Source organism: Sinocyclocheilus anshuiensis, unplaced genomic scaffold (genome assembly GCF_001515605.1).
Source record: "Sinocyclocheilus anshuiensis isolate Anshui unplaced genomic scaffold, SAMN03320099.WGS_v1.1 scaffold590, whole genome shotgun sequence".
NCBI classification, from domain to species: Eukaryota; Metazoa; Chordata; class Actinopteri; order Cypriniformes; family Cyprinidae; genus Sinocyclocheilus; species Sinocyclocheilus anshuiensis.
In genome coordinates, this window is record NW_015544192.1 from 561,020 (window position 1) to 585,471 (window position 24,452).

At 37.9% G+C, this 24,452-nt stretch overlaps 1 pseudogene; it reads left to right on the forward strand.

The window, feature by feature from the left end:
* LOC107696524 (eukaryotic translation initiation factor 3 subunit H-B-like) overlaps positions 1 to 24,452 on the forward strand; it is a 64,526-nt pseudogene that overhangs the window by 20,038 nt on the left and 20,036 nt on the right.

Consider the following 24,452-nt stretch of genomic DNA (forward strand, 5'->3'; position numbering starts at 1 on the left):
GGACTCGGGAAGTCAAAAATAGAACTAGTGATAACAAGGCGCTCTGATTGTTTTTGTTGTAGAATACGATAGGGGATATATTCACACGTTATAGAAACGAAAATGATGGTGTATAAAATTGATTTTAAGATAAAAAAAATTAGACGACAAAGAATTAACTTGACGGAGCTCAAACTCAAAACACACGGCAGCAACAAACAGGAAGTCATGTTTAATGATCTAGAACAAATTCAACTGAGCTTTACACCGTGTCCTAACCAGGTGCGACACGATACATTTCCAGCATCAAGTAATTTGTCAGTCTCCACACTGAAAGTGAAAATGCTGTGTGACATTACACAATTACAGCTAGTCAGAACATATTGGCTGGTTAGACCAAAGGCTCAGATTTGCATGGAATTATTTAGAAGAAAATTTTTGCTTGTTGTTTGTATATAAAAATAGATGAGCATTATTATATATGTATTTTATAAATATGTACTACCATTCAAAATGTTGGCATCTGTAAGATTTTTAAAATGTTTTTGAAAGAATTCTCTTATACTCATTGAGGCTGTATTTATTTGATTCAAAATACAGTAAAACTGTAATATTGTGAAATATTATTCAAGTTTAAAATAACTGTTTTCTATTTTAATGTATTTTGAAGTGTAATCTATTCCTTTGATGGCAAAGCTGAATTTTCAGCTGCCATTACTCCATTCTTCAGTGTCCCTTGATCCTTCAGAAATCACTCCAATTTCTAATTTCTTGATTTGGTGCTCAAGAAACACTTCTTATTATTATCAATGCTGAAAACAGTTTTGCTGCTTAAATGTATGAATGTATTTATGAATTTATTTATTGGAAACGGTGATAATTATTTTCTGGATTTTTGGAGAATAGAAACCTATATATATATACAGTGGGTACGGAAAGTATTCAGACCCCCTTCAATTTTTCACTCTTTGTAACATTCTCTTTTATTCTTGACAAGAATTGCATTTATTTAGATGCAGAACGTCTTTATGACCGCATCAAACAGGAGTCTTTTCAGACGCGCACTCCAACTTCGCCTCAGTGCTACTCAAATGAGCGCAAAATAAGTTACAGGTGACGAGGGAGCTTCAGTAGAACAACAGTGAACTGCGGTCAGATGAGTTGTTGTCAGGCCATATGTCTGTAAAAATAAATGTTCCTGTCCTGTCAGCCATTATACTCTGCTGGTAGCACGTGCTCTTCAATTGCACGAACAAATGCAGTGGCACGCGATGTATCATTTCATATTAAAGCGCAAAAGAAACTACGAGCATGCAGTGTCGTAGTTATGTCATCAGTTAAGTCATGAAGTTACCAAAAAGCCGTTTAAAGCTGCCTTAAACTGTGCATGCATGTAAATATTTGTTATAGATGAGTCACATTTAAGAACATGTCTCTGAAATGCAGTGGTTTTCAAAACTGTCCTGGAGCAGCCCAGCACTGTCTCCCTCAAATGAATAATCTTTATTTAAATTAGAATTTAGTGTTTGATAACTTTATTCAGTTTCTGTATATTTCCCACTTTCAGAAGGGCACAGGTAGCTAAATATGACATTCATTATGATGGGTTTATGTGAAGATTGTTTTAAGTTCACTTAAAAGTAGAAGTTATTTTTTAAAGTTTAATAAATGTTAAAATTGATAGCTCTCTATTGTCTATTGGCTATAGTCAGTGGTTAAATATTGGGAAAATTTCCTAGAGACATCAGTAAAAATTGGTATCAGTGATACTTGCCTTCAGTCATAAAACAAATGCCATTAAACAAATATAACATAAAAAGAATAATTCATATATAATGATTGGATGCAGCCTTGGCACCTTCCTAGCTACATAAATTATCTGCAAAGGAAGCATTTTTCAGGTTTCCAGCCTTGCAGAATAAAAAAAGCAGCATTTTTTTCACCAGAAGGTGGCAGTATGGGACTTGTCAAAAATGCCTGTGTGTGTGAGCTCAGTGACTCACTCTGGGTGGGGGGTTTTATCTGATAAATGCATAAATAAAACTGTGTATGACTTAAAGATTGCAGCTCTGTGCTGTCGGAGGTAATCCGCAGCCCATATTTCCTGGCAGAAAAAATTGAGTATTCATTGTGGAAATGATCTTGTAGATTAACTCAGTTTCAGGCAGAGGTGCACTGAGAATGGATTATCCATTTAGGCTGTTTGTAGGTTTGTATTCTGAACATGAACGGAGCATTACGGCTTCACCTCCGTGGCAGGAGTGATATATTTTTAAGTTGATTTCAGGTTTGTGACAGAGGAGGGGAGGAGAGGTGTGTGCCACATTTAACCGCGTGCGGACGAAGAAAAATGAACGCTTTCAGGGATGTCGTCAGTCAAGTGCCGTGCCTGGCATCCTAATGTGCTTGGGCTGTGAGTTTTATTTTGTATCTTTTTAATTTTACTGAATTTTATGTTATATAACTGCAGACCCTGCTGAAAACATCTTTAATAAGTCTAAGCTGGTTTTATCCTGTGTGATTACTGGTTTAAAGAGGTTTTGGGGCTTTTCAGCTAGTTTGAAGAGACCAGATTAAACCAGCTAAAACCAGCCTATCCAGGTTTAAGATTTTTCAGGGGAGTGTGCAGACATGCCAAGAAGTGACTGAAAAGAAGAGAAAATGATGGACTACTGATGGGGAGCTGTCATGAAGCCTATATCTGCCTCTCTTGTACCAGTGATTATTTAAAAGCAGTAATTTATTAATCGGGTTGATCTAAGCCTGTCTGGCACACAGTCATTTGACTACAGCTGTAGTTTAACATGGGAAACAGACACTGGCACATGCCAGAACAGTCTAAAACTTAACAACCTGTATCATCAGCCACCTGCCCAGTCACATCGCAAAGCACATGAATTGCAGTCTTCATATTTAATTTGTCCACATTTGGAGAATTAATGACAAATAGCCTATTTGCTGAATATCCAAAATTGTTAATCCTGTTGTTGGACCACTTTTTTGGCAAGCTGGTTTTGTCTATTGTGGCTGCTTAGCAAGTAGGGATATGGAGACCTACATACTTTCAAAATCGACTAGTTGATTAATTGGTCTTAAGCGAGCACTATAATTATACTGGTTTTGGGATCAGCTGATCCGGATCAGTTGGGCTTCTTAGAGGGCATTAATGTAAGTCGTGCTTTTGCATTCAAAAACAGGTAGACAGTATGAAATGGAACAGAATATAGTGGTCTTGATATTCTTTTTTTTTTTATTTTTTTAAAGGAGATGAATTTAACAGAAAGGGGTTTACCATGCAAACTGTCCAAAAATGAAAGCACAGTATGCTAATGAAAGCTCTGCTGTGGAAAAACTAGATTGACTAATTAACTTCACTAATCGATTAGTCAGTTGTTGGATGACAAGTTAACTATTGTGACCTATCCCTATTAGCAACTGATCCACTGTCTCAAAACTGGTTCAAACTCAGGTCGCCCATGTAAGCACAACCATGCAACGTCTTCACACTTTTAATTGGATGTAGTTTTTGTTCTTGATAAGCTGTAAACAAATTTATAAGTAATTTTGCCATTATATATACTTCCATTCAAAAGTTTGGGGTCAGTATCTTTTTTAAATTAACTAATACTAAAAGCTGTACGAAGCTTCTAATAAAAGCTGATCAAAAGTAACAGTAAAGACATTTATAATGTAACAAAAGATTTTTACTTAAAAAATGGTGTTCTTTTGAACTTTCAGTTTATCGAAGAATCCTGAAAAAATGTATCATGGTTTTTACAAAAATATTAAGTAGCACTACTGTTATCAACATTTATAATAATAAGAAATGTTTCTTGAGCAGCAAATCAGCATATTCTAATGATTTTTGAAGGATCATCTGACACTAAAGACTGGATTTAGTTTTGAAACCACTGGACTGGAATTGCTGCTGAAAAGTCAGATTTGCAATCACAGGAAAAAATTACATTTTAGAATATAATAAAATGGAAAACAGTTATTTTAAATTTTAATATGGCTATTTTTACTCTTTATGAATAAATGCAGCCTTGCATAAGGGACTTCTTTCAAAAATGTTTTAAAAATCTTACCAACCCCAAACTTTAGAGCAGTAATCATGTATCCTTTTTTCATGTTTAACCAACACTTCTTCTGTCAAACTGTTTCATAACTAGCTGATTGCTGAAAAAAGAAACCATCTCTTACATACAGTGGGTACGGAAAGTATTCAGACCCCCTTCAATTTTTCACTCTTTGTTATATTGCAGCCATTTGCTAAAATCATTTAAGTTAATTTTTTTTCCTCATTAATGTACACACAGCACCCCATATTGACAGAAAAATTGAAGGGGGTCTGAATACTTTCCGTACCCACTGTATCTGTCTTCTAGTGTACACAAACCCTGTTTTGGAGCCCTTTCTGTTGAGTTGACATCCCAAATGTGCAATCCGCTTGAATACCCCATTGCATGTGCTCACTTGTTGTCTCAGAGTGGGCGAGGTTAAGTGTCGCTTGTGGGGACGGTAAGCAGTGTTGTGAAGTTTACAGCACGGCCTAATGAGTTTTTGCTCATCAGAGCGAGATCATGCGGCTCTGTCATTTGCCCTGTCGAGGGTGGAGCGTGGCCCGTCACGTCTCCGCCGCAGCCCATGGCAAGGATTAGAGCCGCGGTTAATCTTCGGTTAGATCAGATCAGGCGAGTGCCACTTCACTGCCCCCCTGGGCACCGTTCACCACCCTCGCTCTCCCAGCGCGAGCACAGAAATATTTGCTTTGAAATGCATTGCTCTGCGGCTTGTCTCCACCATAACACACCCTTATTTTTCATTTCCCCCGCCTCCAGCAACTTTCCTCTACTCCTCCTTTTCCTTTTTTTTTTTCCACTTCTCCCCATATCTTCTCTGTCTGTCCTGGAGGATGGTTCTAGGTCAGTAATGAGTGCCTGGAAGGCCCGTCCCGTCTCGCAAGTCGGGCAGCATCTCACCCCGAGGCGAACCTAATTCAGGTCAGGGTCAGTGGAAAGCATGTGTGTTTGTGGCAGATGTTTGGGTATGTTTGTCCACTAATGGCACTAAAGACTGCACTCATGTCCATTTCCATCTTTCCTAAGACACATTTTGATACTCCCATTAGCATATTTCAGCCTGCATTATTGCGCATCACTCATTGAGTGGTGTTTATTTCCTGTGATTTGTTTTCATTAGGCGGTCAGCATCACAGAAATGACTTCTGCCTCTCCTCGTGGGCTTGGGATATCATATTATACACAGCGCCTGTGGCCCCCTCAATTCAGACAACATATTAGTTTGTTTTACGCAGTCGGGGGGCCGTTGTAACGTTCAATATGCACCTCTGCAGCTGTTCCAGATCTGTACTTGCTACCTGTGACCTGCTCCATCATTTTGAGTCATTTGACCCATAAACGCATGTTAGGTTTATTCTCTAAATGAAGGTCTATGTTTTCTAATTATATAATTATTATGTTTCTAATTATGACGTGGTCAAGATATAATAACTTAAATAGCGACTGTCACAAATGTTTTTCAGAAAACGCCCTCTAAAGATTCTTTTTTTTTTTTTGGACAATTTCTAAATTAAATTACAGATTAGTTTAAATAGTCTATCTAGAATATAGTTCATACATTTAATAATAGTAATAGTGTATTTGTGATTTTAGTGATTATATTGTAGCTACTCTAATCCAAAGTTTTTTCCCCCCCTTACTAGCTAACAAGCTACACACTTTGGTTGACTTTCCTGAGGAAAATTTAACATCAGGTGACATGTTGTTCACAAGCTGTTTTGTTTACGTCTTTTTGCGGTTTAAACTAAGGGTGTTCGATTACTGGATTTTTGTAGTTGACCCCAACTCCCCGTCTATTGTCAACCGTAGGAGTCGATCGAATTGACTCCTCGACTCAATTCACATCACATACACATACATCAGAACAGGGTCAAGAATAGAATACAAGATTGCAGTCATTCTTACACATTTATTCTGTATTTCCAAAACAAAGCCTTCAATTCCCTTTATTAAAACAACGTGTCTGTTCAAATTAGTCCAGTTTAGAGATGTCATTACCTTGAAATGATGAGTAGCCTATAAACATCGCTACCTAGTTGTTGCCAATACTTAATTTTATAGAGGCAAAATGAATGAGAAACAGCCTTGGTTGAATATTTATTTCAGAAAGAAATGACAGAAAAGTAACACACTGTTTAATGAATTCATCTAACTGCCAAATGCCCATGATCATCTATTGTCTTAGGTGCAAAAATCTTCTTGGACAGTTCAGGATACTAAAAATAACAAATACAGTACATAGAAAAATACATACAATAATAATGTACATTTATTGATGTTTATTTTTGCTTGCATTTTTTTCAGGATTTATGATTAATTGAATGATTGTGAACACAAATTAGGGTAACCCTAAAAAAAAATAGATATATTTACTGCATTAATATAACATCATTAAAACTACAATGCTGGCACAGTGTAAACAATGGTGGTCGATTCCTTTGCTGTTCCGATTCAAACTATTGACTTTTTTCTCAGCATCAAACTGTGATTGGTTGATTACATGAGACATTATACTTTTCAGGAAGTTTTTTCTGTATCTTTCAACATACCCTCTGATGCCCTTTCATGCTTTTTTCCCTTTTATAACTAGTAGTAAAGTGTAAAGGTGAGGTCACGGAATTGTCTTCTGCCTCTACTCGTGGGCTTGGCACTCTTGGCCTCCTCGCTTCGGACGACATATTAGTTTGTTTCACGCGTGGGGGGTAGTGGGGGGGGGACATGTAGCGCTCACAGTGTGCTTCTGCAGCCTTTCCCGATCCCCGTACAAGTGTTATTCACATAGTGCCCAAATTGATGTCTCACCTCTTGCATTTACGTGGCTTCAGTGAGAGTAAGGAGATGTCTGGGCCAAGGTGTTTGGCAGACTTGGGATTTGAGCGTTTCAATGGGTGCGCATGTCTGTGTCTGGAGATAAAGTTATCTGTGTCGGGCACACACTGGGTCAACTCCATCCTTCACGCAGACTCCTGAGTGGAGAGCGACGCTGGAACTCTGTGTGGTAAATTGGAGATGATGTGGTGCGGGATACTAAAAGGGTTTGTTTCACACAGCAGCGACAAAGTGGATGAAAACGCTAATGCTGCTAATGACTCGTCTCTTGCCCGATACCACCTCCTCATCCTCCTCCTCCGTATCCCCCGCTCCATGCAGCTTGTAGGCACGGAAACCGAGACAAAGGTGAGCACTTGATGGGGAATTGAGGACAAGAGTTGACGGTGTGAGCTGGGGGTAATTGGAGTGATGCGGTGCCCTGTATATTGGTTTGAAGTTGAAAAAGTTATCTTAAAATGTTAAATAAAATTGCTATGTCACCTGCTCCATCATTTCGAGATGTTTTAACCTTGAAACACATTTTGAGTTTTATGCACTGAATGAAAGACTGTTTTCTTATTATATAATTATTATGTTTCTACTTAAGGTGTCATCAAGATATAATCATTTAAATAGTGGCTGTCAAAAATGTTTGAGAAAATGTCCTCTAAAGATTCCAAACTTTTTTTTTACAATTTTTTTAAATTATCAGGGTGTATTTATTATATAGTTGATATATTTAATAATAATAATAATATCTTTTAGTAATTTACTGTTACTACTCAAATTTTTTTCCCCCTAAGTAACTAATAAACTACAGACGTTGAATGACTTTCTTGAGGTAATTGTAATATCAGGTGACGTTGTTCACAAGCTGTTTTATTGACGTCTTTTTGCTGTTTAAACACATGAGAGGTGAAACTTTTGCTCTGTATCTTTCAACATACCCTCTAATGCTTGTTTATGTGGGTTTTTTTGTACATAACTAGTAGTATAGCGTAATAGTGTAACATTAGCAAAATTTCAACCAGCTTTTGTTAGTCAGCACAATTAATTTGCTTGACCAACCTGAACCCGTTGTGAAATCTGTGTGAGGGAATGTTTCTCCCTTATGTGAAATTCCCAATCATGTGAATTCTATTGAAAGGAATGGATGATTGTTTCAAGTGTGTTCCGCTCTTCTGTTTGCTAGAGCTAGAGCGTGCCACATATAGTGTTTAAATTGAAATGTGGCACTTGAATGGTCAACAATTATAGATCTGGTGATTGAGGAAACCAAACAAGGTGTTCATTACATTATTTACATTTTGCATGTGCATATGGGGTCATTATCATATCATGATCAAACCATGTTTGTGACATATGGTGCACCTGCTCTTGCAAAACAGCCTTATGCTCCTTGGTTGTTATATGATCATGAAGAGCAATCATTGGATGAAATGACTTCCATGCGACATCTGGCCTTAACCTTTAATGCCCTTGTATTTACCATTTGACAACTGACATTGATGGTTCAAGGCTTTTTTTTTCAAAGGTAAACCCATTTGCTTTTGAGAAATTGGGGTGAAGACACAACAAACGGAAATGCCTTTTCCATCGTTTTAGAGAACTCCTTACCGCAGGTTATGCTCAACCAAGGGTAAGGTTTCATTTGTAGAAAAATGAACAGGAGAAATAATTTTTAGTCTAATTTGTTCTAAAGAAACTATTTAATACCCATGTTGCCAGATTTTTGATTTTTACTTTATTCCAATTTTTTGTTATCGAGGTAAACAAATTTGTGTTGTTTTGTTTTTGGACCACAGCCAATACTGCTAATTGGAAACAACAGTTTATGTTGTCTAAATCTATAAAGGGTACACAGGTAGCTACAGTGTTTCATGTGGCTTAGCTGCTGAAACTGAACCTATAGTGTGTAAGCAGGAGCTAATTAGCATTACCAGAAAGAACTTGTAAGGTGCGTCCCAAATCGCATACTTATGCACTATTCTATGCCATTTTGTAGTATACATAGTGCAAGTAGTGCGTTTCCAAAAAGAACAACTGTACTTTAAATACCCAGATGATGATGCACTTAATGAATGTTGAACACTTCATACACTCAACTGTTGCAAGTTTAATTACATCTTAGAGGGGGAGGGGCTATCAGACTCCAATTATGAATGACAAAGTAACCTTATAAAATTTGTACACTACACGGTTAAGTACATAGTGTATAAGTGCATAGTGTATATAGTACGTCATTTGGGACACAACTAAAGAGGCTTGTAAATGCTAGCGCTTTGGTAGAATCTAATAGCCTGACTGCTAATAACCAACACGCTCATAACAGTGAAGAAAGAGAAGAGCTCAAGATCCTAGAATTTCAAGAAATGTACACAGTTTTAATTATGCGTAAGCATTTTATCACAGTAACTCAAGCTGCAGTGGTAGTAGTAGTAGAAATGGGCCGTATGCTATTCTGCCAGGGGATCGTTTGTGGAAAATGGGGATTTACAGTACTGTGTGGGGTCTGTGACTCTGTCAAGACATTGCAGCGTTGAAGCAGCCAGAGCAGATGCTTCAGCAGATGGAGTGTACAAACACTAGTCCATTTTTGGGTTGGTTTGTGGATCTAGGGCTTAGTGTATTATAGTCTGTATTTGGAGAATTAGACATGATGTGCAGTAACTTTCATTGTTGTCTAACTAGATGTTTCAAAACCAGAATCCTGATGAAATTCAAAGTCCAAAGACCAGTTCCAGACCAACATGTTTTGGGACCAAGACCACAGACCAAGATCTTTTGAACTTTGCAAAGTACTTTCTGATTGACTACTTCAGCCACTCACAAAAAGTTTTTTTATGAACCTTACATCAAATTAATCTCATCCACAACTAGTTTTGGGAATATATGATTTTTTTTTGTAGTTCATATGCTGTCCAAGACTTTATTCAAGGCTTTAATAGCTTATATTGCTTGTTCTGGGAACATTCTAGTGATTCCTGGCAGTAACACGCCCTGTTTCTGGGGCACACTTGCGTCTACCCGTCCCTAGTTTGTGTTCTCCAAGGGTATTTACTGACTTTGTTGGTCTTGTCTCATTGGCTGTGCTCAACGTGAGTTGGCTGAGTTGAAGGATGCAGAGTTCTCCAAAGAAACGGGCTTATCGCCACAGGGGCCCCTCCCTGCCTTCCTCACCACAGGCCGTTCACTAGCATCGGAACACTGTGTGCTGTGTGTGATTTGCAGTTTTATTTTTGTGGGACCACTTGTGTCATAAAATAGGGCGTCTTTCTCGCCGCCTGACAGAAAGCGGCAACTAAGTGATGGATATGAGCTTCTCGCTGAGGCTCGCTTTGGTCATGCTCGGCAAGACATCAGCACCAGGTTATCTCTTTAACATCGGGGAATCAGACATCCTTCATACGTCTCCCTTACAGCCTGGATCTCTAATGTTCCCATTTTAGTCGTGCTGTCTTTTTTCCCCCACTGGGATCTTCTTGTAGGAATGTAGTCTTTGTATTCATATTGGTTTCATATGGTTTTGAAAAACTTTTATGACACTGTGTTTCCCACAGACTTACACTCTATGTGTGGCGGCACTTCCCCCTGGGGAAATATATATGTATATAATGTAAATATAAAACAGCAGACGGGCTTATTGAAAATGCAAATTCATTCTCTGCCAGCAGGAGGTACTTTAAGAGCGGCAGAAATAGCGGTTTCCCCAGTAACGGCTGTAATCAAAGCAGCGCTGCATTCATAAACGCTGCTTTATCAGGCATTATAAGAAAGATGAAATGAAAATGACATCAAAACTTTTCTGAAGACAATCGGTTCCCTTCAAAGATACATTTACATAAAATAACCCGTGCCACGTTTTGATTTTGAAACGTGCAGTGCTCATGTTTATTCAACGAAGTCAAAGCCTTTTGGAAAATGTATTTGTGGCGGTCAGTGTTGATATTGTGGTAGGCCACCACAAATAAACCAATGTATGGGAAACCCTGCATTTTCAAGTCAGTTTAAATGACTCCTTTTTTTCAAGGTAAAAAAATGTTTTAACAGCTGTCATGAATTTATTCATTAATAAATATGAGGAGACACACCACATGACATTTTACAACCTGATCTAAACTTGCCTTGTCAAAAATATTTGATATTTTAAGCAACTTATTGACCTTGACACACAGTCATTAAGGTTTGCAGGGGTGTGCCATGATATCATTTGGAGTTTTATTTTTATTTTTTGTGCATGTTTCTACATGTTGGTCATACCACATGGCTTTGATTTGACCCCCAGGGAAAAAATCTAAATAAATAAAAAGTAATAAATGCTACTCATGGAAGAGATGTATTCATACTTTTGTTAAGCAGGGATGGATTAAACTGATCAAAGTGACAGTAAAGACTTATAATATTACAAAATATTTCTATTTCAAATAAATACATTCTTTTGAACTTTGTTTATCGAAAAAGTCAGCTTTGCCATCATGGGAACAAATTACATTTTAAATATATTAAAACAAAACAGTTAGTTTAAATTGTAACATTATTTCACAATATTCCTATTTTTTACTGTATTATTAATGAAATAAATGCATCCTTTGTGAGCATATTAGACTTTTGTTTCAAACAAACTAAATTCATACCGAGTGCAAACTTTTGAATGGTAGCAAATGAATTGTAGTTTGAATAAATTAATGGATAAAAAAAAATTAACATCATCTCACTGACCCAGGAAGATTTGATATATGGTGACCTTCAACCTTCTAGCATGACTGGTTTAAATCAATAGCTGTCACGTGTATATTTGCTGCATTTCTGCACATCTTTCTGACTGATTCATCTCTTTGTTGTTCTTTCCATCACAGTGCTCACACCCTCTGATTTATGATGAGTATGATATTGAATCAAAATAATAAATATAACTAGATCAAACAACAGCAGAAATATGAGACAGAAAGAGGGATGTATGAACTCACAGACAGCACGCACCTCTTCCATCCGAGCTTACGGAGCCCACCAGGGAGGTGTCAATTTCCTTTAGCTGTCTTTCCTTCTCCATCTCTTCAGGGCAGAAGTAAAGCCTTGCTGCTCAGCGGAAATATGATTGACAGATCGGCAGGCGCCTGTGATGTGGTGTAGATGATTCCTTTGGTGTAATTAGAAGGCAGGGACCATGGAGTAACGGAGAGAGAGACAGATACACTTCCCGCTTCCCGAGGGGCATAGCATGCACTGAGGCGGTCAGCTAGCTGAAGGGGTTACAACAGCTTAGTTCAGCTCGCCTAGCGGAGAGAAAGGCCTCAGGACATGATACTATTAAGCGTTGGGACATATTGACACTGTGTCTTTGTTAAGGGACGTGTACAGGCCGTGTTATGCTTAAGACCTTAGCCAAACAGCCAGGAAGGTCTCCTATTTGATTTAGATTCCATTTATGCAGTATTTTATGAATTATGCAAACCAGTAGCATGCTTGTTTGTTTTATTTGCCCTGCTGATTACTTGCTTGTTTGTGTGTTTACATGTGTGTGTCGGCGATTGCCTGCAGATCATACAGATTTACAAGTAGGTTCTGATTTATTCAGAAAACCAGAAAAAGTGCTTACAGTAGATGGCGCCATAGCTCTTTAGCTAAACGCTAGCTTCCTATGATGGCACTGTGCTTTTTTAAAAGCATAAATAGTGTCTTTAATGCTTCACATCCTTGCTTAGATCGGTGCAAAGTGCAAGTATGACCTCAGCTTTGACAGGTCTGCTATTTCTGCTGCTGAATGTTCTTATCTAAAGGACGAACATAGAAGAACATAGTAGACAGTCCACGTGTAATGGCTGCTGTGATGTTAGCTATGGAATTGTAGGCTTAAGATACAGGAAAAGTGCATGAAGAGAAGAAAAGGTCAAGGTTTTTGAGCTCTGAGGATATATTCATTGCTGGTGTAGCCGTTTTGAAGTCGGTATAAAGCTAAAGTTCATAGTATGGAATCAGAAACCCATGCCTGTTAATTTGAATGAGTTTTTGACATTCTTATGGGAACATAATAGTCTCATATGATATGAATGAGTATATGAACCTAATTTATAACCTATGATATGATGTCCATTATTAAACAGCTAATACGTATGTCCCTCATTAAAACAAAACTAAAAAGTTAGCATTGGTTGCTGAAATGAGGATTTTTGGAGTTTGAAAGCCCCTATGAACATTGTTCATGACATTACCTTTTGTGTCCTACAGAAGAAAGTAAGTCCTACAGGTTGTAGACAACATGAGAGGGAGTAAATGATGGCAGAGTTTTCTACAGATGCACAATTTATTGACAACATATTGGCTGCTGATATTAGATATTTTTAAATTTATTAGTATCTTTTTAAATTTACCTTTGTCATTTTCTAATGCTCACTTAGTTATCTTTAAAAACTCTATGAATTTAGTAACACTGTTAAATGTAATTTTTAGCTTATCCCAAAATGATTATCAGTTTATGCTGAACACTACCTGTCATGTTTGTGGTCAGTATGATTTTTTTTATTTTTTATGAAATAGACTACTTTTATTCAGAAAGCATTAAATTGATTAAAATGTGACACTAAAGTTTAATGTTACAAAAATTCATTTTAAAATAATTGCTTTTCTTTTGAACATTATATTTATCAAAGAATTCTGAAATAAATGTATCATGGTTTTTACAAAAATTTGTTTTTCAAAGTTTTCAAAATTGATAAAAAAAATTACTGGAGCACCAAAGTAGGTTTTTACTGTATTTTTGATTGCAGCTTTTGTGAGACTTAAAACTAAATGTTAAAAAATCTTATCAACCTCAAACTTTTGAACAGTAGTCTATTTTTTTTATTTGTAGTATTTTATGTGTATTTTATTTTTGATTTATTTAGACAAAGTAGTATAGAATTTTACTATGGGCTATTTATCATTTACCTGACATAATATGAAAATAATATTGGTATTCCTTGAATTTTCATTTTGGGTGACCTACCGCTTTAAGTGTGCTGAGATCTTGAATTTGCATGCCTTTCGGGGAAGTAGATCTTCACACATTTTTCTGGGCTATCCTTCCCTGTCGCAGAGACCTGACAAGCTGTCACTGTTTGAATTTATCTAACAAGTCTGTGAGACTGGAGCCTTGTATCAGAAAAGAGGGGAAAAGAAATAAAGAAAAGGACCAAGAGATGGAGACGGGTGCATAGACGGAACTAGAGTGAGATGGCGCCTCTCATTAGCACTCCAGGTGCTGTGCTGTAACATCACGAGCCGCTGCCCCAGGTTTCAGTGTGTGAAAAAAAATGCATCGGCTTGCCTGCAGATGACATGTGTCACATGCGATCCTGTCCTTATTTATCCAGGACACGATAAAAGAACACATCTGTGGGGGGGAAAAAGTGGTGACCATGTTCATTTTGCACGTGTTATTCAGCCAATAAATGTTTAATCATCATTGTTTATTTGATGATAATATGTGAATTTTTATCACCAATTATGATTCAAAATTTTATATTTATTTGACGAAAAACAGGTTCATTTTGCACATTTTGCACATTTTATTAAGCCAATAACATTTTAATGACAATTATGCATTTGTTGATAATCATTGAATATTTATCACCAATCATCATTCAAAATGTTCTATTTTATTGAGAAAAAACAGGTTTATTTGGCATATTTTGAACATTTCATCCAGTCAATAAATCTTTTATTTATAATTACTATGCATTTGTTAATCATTGAATTTTTTTATCACTAATTATTATTCAAAATGTCATATTTTATAAAAAGAAAAAAGAATAGCTCATTAACTTACTAATTTTAACTTAATACTTTTCATCAGTATCTAAAATAAAACTCCTTTATGCATTCAACCCTATCCCAGAATGACTGTGGTCCCTGTCTCGAATGCTGCACTTGATGTGGATTTGCGGCCATGGGGTGTCCCATTTGACATTTTAAGGTGCTCACAACCAGCACAATGTGCCCTTTTGCAATGGTGTGGTCTTCACAGCGGACTATTACCTAGTAGGCCATGTTTAGACTTGGGTGCCATTTGAGACAGGGCCTATGTGAGCTCACAAACCTGAACCCTTTCCATAAACCAGAGGGCCCAGTGTCTGTATACGCCTTTACACTCACCCTCTGCATGGCACTGAAGGATTGAGAAAAAGTCACATGGTGAGCTGTCATGTTGAGTCATTAGTATTAGAATTAAATTTAGTTTGAGGTTGTGTTACGGTTACTTTTAGATGACTTCAGTTGTAAATGATATAGACCGTTCCTGTCCTTTGAAAGTACGATTCTGGGATGGAAAGTAGGCCTACTTCTCGGTTTGCTTCTGGTTAATTTGGATACAAAACATATGAACAAAAATTCTATTTTTACATTTTTCAGAAGTAAGTCACCACCATAATATGGTTGCCAGGGCGTTTCTGTTGGATTGCTAACATGTTTTGATTGATTTTTATCATGTTGTTAGCGTGTTGGGTGGTTGTTTGCACACCCTAACGTTGAGAATATCATTATTCTTGTCTTTTTTTCTGTTTTATGGTTTGCTATAGGTGAAAATTGTAAGTCCAGTTGCTTGGAAAATAGCATATTTCTCTGTAACAAGCTGCACGATTCAAGTACAGACGAAAGCAATGGCTATTATATTTACACAACCCAAAATACACTCTGCATTTGACCCTGGGTGATAAAGAGTGATGATGATGTTGTACGGTTTAATTTTAAGTTTTTGATCATTTCTTTTTTTGGTACTACTGGTACTAAAATTTGCATTTTGAAATAGCGGTGCCAACATTGCTGTGCAGATCTGCAATTTTTAGGCCTCCTTGTTTTTCTGTTTGTAAACCACAACATTTGAAGTGTCCACAGAAGAAGTCAAAAAGTTAATGCGAGGTCTCGGATCGTAAAAAAAAAAAAAAATCTTCCATGCAAAAAATCTGGTGGGTTTGGCCTTGTTTTTATATTTTTTTAGGGTGGTGTTTCTTTCCGAATGAAAATCCATTTAATTACAGGATGCCATCAGCTAGACTCTCATTATCTTGTTTTTTGTGTTGTTGTTTCAAGTGTTTTAGGGGGTTTGGGTTTGTACGTTTTGTCTTTTTTTTTTTTTTTTTTTTTTTTTTTTTTTTTTTTTTTTTTTTTTTTTTTTTTTTTTTTTTTTTTTTTTTTTTTCATTTGACATCTTTTCTGTTTTCTTTTTTCTTTATTCTCATGCAACTCATTTGTCCTTGCAAAATCTGGTTTGTGGTTTCAAAACTGTGACGTGTACTGGAATGCACACATTTTTTGCTGCTTTTGAAGGCCGGTTTGTATCCACTCTAAAAGAGTCGTTTGTTTTCGTCCCCTCCAACCCTCTTTTCTCACACATTTCCTCTCAGAGATGTGCTCCCCCCAAAGGATCAACCATTTGATTAGTTTACTTTTTTTTTTAGTTACTGCTGCCTTCCATCCTACGGCAATTCTTCATCTTGCAGATGTTTTCTCATGAGAGCGGACCACTTCTTATTTAATGTACCTTATGAGACTCTCTGGCTGTTTTAATAAAATGAAGACCCTTGTTATGTTCATTCTCGACGTATTTCCTCTGTTAATAATTCTGCTATCTCCCTTTTGCATTCAGGATAAAACCGAATGGCCTTTGAATTGTCAGAGGGGGTATTTTTGGGACATCAGGATTCTGGCTTGGCACACGAGAGTGGAAATTGTTGTCCAGCTGAGCCGAGGAGTTAATGTGTCTGTGTTCATACATTTATCGCTATCTGTAGTACCAAATCTGGCTGTGTTTGGGTTGAAGTTGACAGGAAGCCCAGTCCTCCATAAGTGCACTCTGCAGAAATGCATGTCTGTCCTGAAAGTTTGTGTACTTCCACAGATACTCCTGTGATCATACTACACACTAGGGATGCACTAATATAAGTACCAAGAAATCCTTTTCAGCATCATATATCTTGTTAGTCTTTTTTTTACCCTCTACAACATGTCCTTTGCAAGAGTATTTCAAGACTCTTGGGCTCAGCCAGTATATCAGCTTGTCAATATCTTCTTTTTAATAGCATTGACTTATTGTGCATCTTTTTAAAGATTTTTTCCACACACTTTGTTAATTGTTCGACCAGGTATAAGCTGTAGAGTTTAATTATAGAGCATAACTTTTTCATCCAGACAGAAATGTAGGGCCCTATTTTAACAATCTAAGCGCATGATCTAAAGCGCACAGCGCAGGTGCACTCAGGGCGTGTTCAAATCCACTTTTGCTAGTTTAACGATGAGAAAAAAGGTCGCCGCGCCCAGCGCATGGTCTAAAAGGATTGTCTCTATTCTCTTAATGAGTAATGGGTGTGTTTTGGACATAACGTGCAATAAACCAATCAGAGTCTCATCTTCCATTCCCTTTAAGAGCCAGTTGCGCTCGTGCCATGGCGGATTTGCTATTTACACGGCGGAATTTACAAGCGCAAAGACAGAATGCATCTCCAGAGATGAAACGGAGCTGCTTGTGCACGAGCAAATAGGTAGCCTAATTCTGATACATGCAATGACTATCCATTATGACATGTAGGCATTTTTATATTTATGTAGCCTACACAAAATGGCGCCGGTGGGGTAGGCTGCCGTCATGACTGCTCCAACCACTGTTTGCTTCTTTGCATTTTTAAGTTATTTTAATCTTTTTATTTTACATCATGGTTAATATTACCTATGACAAACATACTCTTGTCTCTATTGGTGTACAACTTACTCATTCTCCATCGTTTTTAACACCGGACCCAAATTGGCCGAGCGAGATTCTAAGGGAGAACAAAGGACTAGATCTGAAACGGCGGCCCCGTGGGAAACGAGCCGGCGTTAGGAACAGGTTGAGGTCTCACGCGCACCGCGCTCCCCTTGCCTAGAATTCTGCTGGCCAACGTGCAGTCATTGGAGAACAAGCTAGACGATCTTAGGGCCAGGATTAAGTTCCTGAGGGACATTAGAGACTGCAACCTCCTCTGTTTCATTGAGACATGGCTGAATCCAGCGATACCGGATCATGCGATCCAGCTGGCCGAGTTCTTTTCGGTTTTTCGCATGGATAGAACAATGGAGTCAGGGAAGTCAAAGGGAAGTGGTGTGTGTTTGATGGTAAACAACAGCTGGTGCGATAGCAGGAGCGCTATCTTTCTCAAGTGTTCCTGCTCACCCAACTTGGAACTTTTGACCATCAAATGTCGCCCTTTCTACCTTCCTAGGGAATTTACCTCAATCATTGTCAGCGCAGTTTATATTCCACCTCAGGCGGATACGGGCACTGCTATATGGGAATTACATGAAGCTCTCACTGAATATCAGACCTATCACCAGGATGCCGCACTTATTGTACTGGGGGATTTTAACAGTGCTAACCTCAAACGCGCAGAGCCAAATTTCCATCAACATATTACATGTCTTACATGAAGTAATACAATTTTGGATCACTGTTACACTGCATTAAAAGGAAGCTACAAGGCACAGTCTCTACCCGTGCTAACGGTGCTGTTGGCACTAATAAGAACAAAGACTGCATACAGGAGGAGAGCACAAATGCAGGAAAAGCGTTTATCATCACAGAGGGTGAAGTGAGAAGGGTTTTCCAGAGAGTGAACATAAGGAAGGCAGTAGGACCAGATGGAATCTCAGGTCGGGTTCTTCGAGCTTGTGCAGACCAGCTAGCACCAGTGTTCACTGAGATATTCAATCTCTCCCTGGATCAGTCGGAAATTCCCACATGCTTCAAACAGTCCATCATTGTTCCTATCTCCAAGAAATCCCAACCCTCTTGTCTTAATGACTCTCGCCCTGTAGCATTGACTTCAATTGTAATGAAGTGTTTTGAAAGACTTGATAGAAATTTCATCACCTCCATGCTACCTGACACCCTAGATTCCTTACAGTTTGCAAGTTTACAGTTTACAATTCCGTCCAAACTGCTCAACTGATGATGCCATTACACATCTCCTCCACACAGCCCTAGATCATCTGGGCAAGGGGAGGGGGAATTATGTTAAAATGCTGTTTGTTGATTACAGTTTAGCTTTTAACACTATTATTCCCTCAAAACTAACATTAAAGCTGGAGAACCTAGGATTTAGCCCAACCCTGCGTCAGTGGATCTACAACTTTCTATCTGACAGGCCACAAGCAGTAAGGGTGGACAGACAGATCTCATCCTCACTCACCCTCAGCACAGGAGCACCCCAGGGGTGTGTTCTAAGCCCTTTGTTGTACTCGCTGTACACATATGACTGTGTTGCCACTTCAGATTCCACTACCATCGTTAAGTTTGCTGACGATACTGTTGTGGTAGGCTTGATCTCTGATAATGATGAGAGAGCTTATCTGCAGGAGATTAAAAGACTGGAGGACTGGTGTCAGGAGAACAACCTCCTTCTGAATGTCAGCAAGACAAAGAAGCTAATAGTGGACTTCAGCACAAAACAGGTGAGGAGCTACCAACCCACTATGATCAATGGGGCTTCTGTGGAGAGAGTAGATAGCTTTTGTTACCTTAGAGTCCACATCTCACATAACCTGTCATGGACAAATCATATCACCACCTTGGTGAAGAAAGCCCGTCAGCGTCTTTACCACCTTAGGCGCTTAAAAGACTTTAAATTTAAAGTCCACCAAAGTGCTAAAAAATTTCTACACCTGCACTATTGAGAATATCCTGACAGGAAACATCACAGCCTGGTTCGGGAACAGCACAAAGCAGGACACATGGGCCCTACAGCGGGTGGTGCGATCAGCTGAGTGCATTATTTGCATTGAACTCCCTGACCTGGAATCCATCTACAGCAAACGATGCTGTACCAAAGCCAGGAAGATCATGAAGGACCTCAGCCATCCTAACAATGGTCTCTTTTCTCTGTTGAGGTCAGGGAAACGCTTTCGCTCCATGATGACTAAAACTGAGAGAATGAGGAGAAGCTTCTTCACACAGGCTATCCGTGTCCTGAACCAGGACAATGCCAACAAGATTTAGTTGCACTATACAACACCATATTAACATTATACTTCTTTTATTATTACAGACTGCACAAGCATAATTGCACTTTACTGCACATACACATACTGTCAGATTGTTGCTGCTACCATCTCTGTACCCAGAGATGTATTAATTCTCATCTTTTTGTACATATAGTCTCTATCTTTTTTACTTGGTTAAATTATTTTTATTGCTGTAAATTTTAGTAATCTGTATATTCTTCTTATTTATATTCTTTATTGTTGTAATTTCTTAGTTTAATTTCTCCTTATAGTAATTTGTAATTCTATTCACTATTCAACTTGTTTCTTAGGATACAGTTTTTCTTTCTCTTCTTATTACTACTTTTATAATATTTCTATTTTAATATATAGTCTATTGCATTGCATTCTGTGTGGAGAGTCGTACCAAGCATTGCATTACATGTCGTACTGTGTATGATTGTGTAAGTGACTAATAAAATTGAACTTGAACTTGAATAATAATCTTTTACATTGCAATCCTTTAATTTGTAATATTTGGCATGTTTTTGTGCTGCTGTGCGTCCCTGTGTGTGTAATAAGCAGAGTGTACGTGCGCTGTGGACCCGCCTATACTAACGCGCTCTTTAAATAACAAAAAAACTACTGCGCCATTGACTTTAGACCAGGTTTTTGTTGGTCAATGGCGCAGACTATTTCAGTTGCCTCAAAATAGCAACGCGCCAGCAATGCGCCTGAACACACCTTGTTTTCAGACCAGAAGCGCCCATGAGGCGCAAATGCATTTGCTATTTAAACAACGTGGCGCAGGACGTGAAAATGACAACTGCGTCGGGCTGAAACTAGCAAAAAACACTTGCGTCGTGCCTGGCGCCGCATTGCGCCGAGCGTATGACAGGGCCCGTAGTGTTTAATATCAATTCGCTAAGCTAGCCTATAGTAGTAAACAATGCTAACTGGCAATACTAGTAAAGTGATATTGCATTGCTGACAGAGGTCTTAAATGTCCAAGGATTAGAATCAATTTCATTTAAACATTAAAACCCCTATCAAGGTTGTCTGAGTTCTGTCAGAGAGGTTTTTGCTCATAAGCTAATAGTGCATATGCTAGTAAAGACAAGGATGTATTTTTACATGGTACTGAAGCACAGACACTTTATGCACTGAGCATGAACAGACTGCTTTTTAATCATTTGTGGATTCAAATAAGATTACCTTTATCTTACTTTGGTTGTCCTCGCTTATCCTAACTTTATCCTAAAATCCTTCTGAATATTAGGATATCCAGATGCTATTGTGCTAAATTGTGAATATAAGTTTGAAAAGGATATTGAATCAATATTGCCTATGATCACTGTATGAAAAAACAGCATATTGATGCTGCTTTTTTCATACAGCTGAAGCATACAGTGACCATAGGCAGTTAGTGAAGATAAAATATACTATACTATACTATACTATACTATACTAAACTGTGACCCTGGACCACAAAACCAGTCTTAAGTCACTGGGGTATATTTGTAGCAATAACCAAAAATACATTGTATGGGTCAAAATTATAGATTTTTATTTTATGCCAAAAATCATTAGGACATTAAGTAAAGATTATGTTCCATGAAGATATTTTGTAAATTTCCTACTGTAAATATATCAAAACTTAATTTTTGATTAGTAATATTCATTGCTAAGAACTTAATTTGGACAAATTTAAAGGCGATTTTCTCAATATTTAGATTTTTTTGCACCCTCAGATTCCAGATTTTCAAATAGTTGCATCTCAGCCAAATATTGTCCTATCCTAACAAACCTTACATCAATGGAAAGCTTATTTATTCAGACTTCAGATCAGAATCAGAATCAGCTTTATTCGCCAAGTGTGCGCAAACACACAAGGAATTTGTTGTGGTTTTTAAGAAGCTCTTGGTACATACATGCATATATACATACATATATACATACATATTTGACATGAGAACAGAAACATTTAAGTAAGGCTTAACAATAAATAATAATGTGTATGAATCTGGAACAGAAAATTTATGTACAGATTTGTGCATTATTTACTCTATATATACAGCTGTATAAAAAATATGCATATGTATTTACATAGTACTTGAGAGAGAGGCAATAATTAGAGATGGAGATGGCATGGGGGAAAAAAACTGTTTTTATGCCTAGATGTTCTAGTGCACAGAGATCTGTAGCGTCTGCCTGAGGGGAGAAGTGCAAACAGGTTGTGTCCGGGGTGAGAGGGGTCTTTGATGATGTTACCTGCCCGTTTCTTCACTCTGGAGTTGTACAAGTCCTGAAGATTGGGCAAGTGGACACCAGTGATCCTTTCTGCTGTCCTAACAGTCCGCTGCATTCTTCTTATATCTGATTTGCTGGCTGACCCAAACCAGACAGTTATAGAAGAGCACAGAACCGACTCAATAACAGCTGAGTAAAACTGTGTCATATGCGCCCGTGGCAGGTTGAACTTTTTCAGTTGACGAAGGCAGTACAACCTCTGCTGAGCCTTTTTCATGATGGAGTCAATGTGAGTGTCGCACTTCAGGTCCTGTGAGATGGTGGTTCCGGTGCTGATGGTGCAGGTGTTGGATGTGAGTTTTCCCATCCTCACTAGCTGCTGCCTGTCTGTCAGGAAGCTGGTGATCCACTGACAGATGGATGTGGGTACAGAGAGCTGGGTCAGTTTATTCTGAAGGGTGTCCGGGATGATGGTGTTGAAAGCGGAGCTGAAGTCCACAAACAAGATCCTTGCATAAGTCCCTGGTTTGTCCAGATGTTGCAGGATGTAGTGCAGTCCCATATTGACTGCATCATCCACAGACCTGTTTGCTTGGTAAGCAAACTGCAGGGGGTCCAGCAAGGGTCCAGTAATGTCCTTCAGGTGGGCCAACACCAGTCTCTCAAATGACTTCATGACCACAGATGTTAAAGCAACAGGTCTGTAGTCATTAAGTCCTGTGATTTTTGGTTTCTTGGGTACAGGGATGATGGTGGAGCGTTTGAAGCAGGAGGGGACTTCACACAGCTCCAGGGATCTGTTGAAGATCAATGTGAAGATGGATGATAGCTGGACAGCACAGGCTTTGAGGCAGGCTGGAGAGACACCGTCTGGGCCTTTGGCTTTCCTTATCTTCTGTCTCCTGAAGACTTTGCTTACATCGTCTTCACAGATCTTGAGTACAGTTTGAGAAACAGTAGGGGAGAGGGAGGGGGAGGGTGTTGATGGCTGTGCTGTGAGACGGTCAGAGTGGGTGTGGGGTGTCAGATCATCCACATCCACACTGATGTAGAGTCGTTGCTTGAAAGCTGTTTTTTTTTAGCTTTCCAGAGTATGATGATGTATAAATCTCAATTTCAAAATCCAAAATTGACCCTTATGACTGGTTTTGTGGTCCAGGGTCACATATGTGTTTTCTGAATTTCTGACAGTATTTATGCACAATAGGCCTATATATATTCTTATTTTGCTAGTACTCAGATAAATGTATATTTTAAGCATGTTTATTAACATTGTGAATATTATTATTATTATTATTATTATTATTAATCATAATTATTATTAACCATAATTTTGTAATATATTGTATTAACTATATATTTGTAATAATTGCCATTATTATTATAAATTATTATTATTATTATTATAAATTATAATAATATTGTCAGCATACGGTGTGTACCAGCAACAGGACTGAAGAATCAGAGTGGGATTCAAACACGGAATACTTTAATAAACCACTCAGGAACCAGGAGACGATGATAACACAACTAAACATGACGGAGAACGGACCCAGACTAAGGGAGAACTGAGGGCTTATAAGCAAGAACCAAACAAAGGGAACTAATGAGATGATTAATCAACACAGGTGGAAACTAATGAACTAATCAGGGAACACCGTATAGGTCACCGGCAGGAAGAACAGAAACAAGGAAAATCTAAACAGAACATAAACGTGACAAATATATCATAATAATTATAATTATTTTTATTAATATTATCTTGTTTTAAGCATTAAAAAAAAATGTTTTAAAACAAGACTAAGATATCAAATAAGAATAATATTTTTTTTTGCACTGTAATAACTTAAGACATAATATTTGCTTTGTTTTGATGGTGTGTGTGTGTGTGTATAATAGTATTCTATAGTATAGTATTCTTTATTTTAATGTTCTTGTATTTGTTTTTGCAGTATTAATTTTTTTTTCTTCTAGTATTTGATTTTCATATTCATAGCAATTGAGTATTGGGCAAAATATCATCATCTTCTATTAAGAAATATTGATATTCACAGCTGAAATCACTTATTAGTTGAATATCGGTCTCCAGACTCCAGACCAGGCGAATTATAACCCTTAACAGCTCTTTAACTGACAATGAAACAAGGCGGACATGATTATATCTGTAAGACATTTTCCCTCTCAAGGCACTTTGCATGTCCTTGTTGTTTGCTGTGACTGTGACTTATTCTTCAGGTGAAGAGGTGCTCAGAGCTTCACATAATGAGAGGGACAATAATCATCAAGCAGAATGTGCAATTGAGAAATCACAACATCATGCCTTCTTTCCCACCCTGATGCCTTTTT